The sequence below is a fragment of the Clupea harengus genome, chromosome 8 (assembly GCF_900700415.2).
Source record: "Clupea harengus chromosome 8, Ch_v2.0.2, whole genome shotgun sequence".
In the NCBI taxonomy this organism is placed as follows: domain Eukaryota; kingdom Metazoa; phylum Chordata; class Actinopteri; order Clupeiformes; family Clupeidae; genus Clupea; species Clupea harengus.
In genome coordinates, this window is record NC_045159.1 from 19,853,312 (window position 1) to 19,855,811 (window position 2,500).

The 2,500-nt window shown below is 38.9% G+C and overlaps 1 protein-coding gene across 1 annotated transcript in view; it reads left to right on the forward strand.

The window, feature by feature from the left end:
* Positions 1–2,500, forward strand: part of pcxa (pyruvate carboxylase a) — a 126,625-nt gene that overhangs the window by 101,759 nt on the left and 22,366 nt on the right. The gene's annotated exons all lie outside the window — the stretch shown is intronic.

Below are 2,500 nucleotides of genomic sequence, written 5' to 3' on the forward strand. Positions count from 1 at the left end.
AAGAGGGATAGTCATTCTTCAATTAACTGCACTGCACTCAAGGTGTTAGTCAGCGGATGTGCTAGACAGCACACAACACCACACATCACAAGCACACAGAAAACACACACACACACACACACACACACACAGTCACACACACACAGTCACACACACACAGTCACAAAGTTAGATTCCACTAATTCACACCACCACTGCCTCCACTTGCATACCTTGCCTTTCTTCTCTATCTCTCTCCAAATCTCTCTTTCTTCTCTCACTCTCTCTCCTGCCATCACTGCATGCCTTCTCTCTTTTTCCTCATATTCCTCTCTCCCTCTTTTTTCGCTCCCCTCACCGAATCACCTCTTTGCATCTTCCCAAGTCTGTTTGCAGTGTGTGCTTCTCCTGCCCACACACACATACACACACACACACACACATACATGCATAGAGGCACTAGTGCACGTGACAGCATTTCCACACCACTGAATAATGTGCAGGCATCTCAGACATATGCATATTTGTGTACAGTAATCACACGGCTGTGTGTGCATGCATGCATAGATCAAGCGTATGTATATTCATTGACTCCCACACACACACACACACACACACACACATAAACAGAAAGGGTGGATAAACGATTTATTTCCATCTAATTTTCATTTCTTTATCTTTCTTTCGCAAGCTGTTTCTCTATCTGCGTTTCCATCACACCCTCATAGTTTCATTCTGCTCCCCTCTCTTTCTGTCTCTCCCTCTTATCTCCCTCTCTCTCTCTCTCTCTCTCTCTCTCTCTCTCTCTCTCCCTCTCTCATCTTTGTCTCTCCCTTTCTCATTCATTTCAGTGTAATTCAGTTCAATTAGCTCTATTGGAGTGAGACAACAGATTTTACTTTGTAAAAGAAAAACTTAGTTTCAATATTTAGATGGATTTTAAAAGGGCAACACTTGACTTTAAAATGAGAAGCAGAAGTTTGTGTGTGTGTAGGGATGTGTCTGTCGGTTGGTGTATAGACATACACACATATATATATACACACACACACACACACACACACACACACACACACACACACACACACACACACACACACAGTGTATATATATATTAGGGCTGTCAATAGATTACATTTTTTTTCAAAATGTGCGATTAATTAGTTAATTTTTTTTTATCTATTGACTATTGAGTTTGTTTTTCTTCTTAAAACTAAATCTTATAAATTAACGAGTAATCACTTCATACAGCGTGAATTTTAGACACTGTTGTTTAATTGTATTTTTTTTTTTTTTTTTTTTAACACAATGGTGCCCCTCGACGGTAAATCGTAAGATCGTTAATGTGCTTTGCATTAAGGTGATAACTTAAAGACGAGCTGCTTCTCAAATGCATACAACTTCAGTTTTGTCGATTGTTCCGTCATTTTGGCTCTTAAACAGAGACTTTCCGCCCAACAATCCCTCAGCTCTCTCCATCTTCAACTACCACAGTGGTTCTCAAACTTTTTCTGTCATACCCCACTTTGAACAAGGGGGGCTTTTCAAGCCCAACCTGTCCCTCATCGCTCCCATAACATGGTAGGCCAAGCTTAAAATTGTCAATTATTGAAATAACCTCAAGTAAAAACAAATAGCATCTTATTTAGGTCAGCAAATGTATATTGCTTGGAGTGATTTAATGTTTCATGTTGTAGTCTATTGTTGCTATGGACACGCACACATGGACGGATTATGAAACCATTGGTCAGGACGTGTAACAAAATACACCGCTTCCAACCACAAATAAGAGATACATTTAAGCCACTTCTGATATTAACAAATACAAAGTCTAAAAACAATTGACAGCAAGCAAAGTTAATAACAGCAACTTCACGCAGAGGCTCTGGTTTAGGGCCCCCCTGAGCTCAGGGGCCCTTGGGCCTGGGCCCGTTCAGCCCGTTCGGTAATCCATCCCTGCACGCACACACTATTGTATTTATTTCTGTTGACAGACTTTTACTTTGACAACTGTGACAGTTAGTAACGCACATGTCTAGTAAGCCTCTATTAAATTATGCTTTCCCTTGCACGCTCAAAAACAATGACTAATGACTTAGCTGTCTCACACTGTGATAAATATGTTTAAGTGACCTCTGTTTAAATTCTATGAACTGTGTTAGTTCGTTGTGACGTAAAATGTAATTATTATTAATTTAGATACGTTACGTTCTAATATGTGACCGTTAGCACACCATTCATTCATTACCCAGTTGGTGGCAGACGTTAGAACTTATTAGCCAGCTGTGTTGTAATCTGTTGTTGCTCTGATTCTTGGTGTAATGAATCTAATAGTAACTTGCTGTGTTTCGTTTCTTGTGTATTATTGTTTCACTCATAAGTTTTCACCTGACATAAATATAGGAGCAAGGCGAGTTAACCGTAGCCTACACAGCCCTAACTAAACTAAAGTTAAAAAAATATATATATATATATATATATATATATTATTATTTTTTTTTTTCTAAAGTTGCGTTAACTG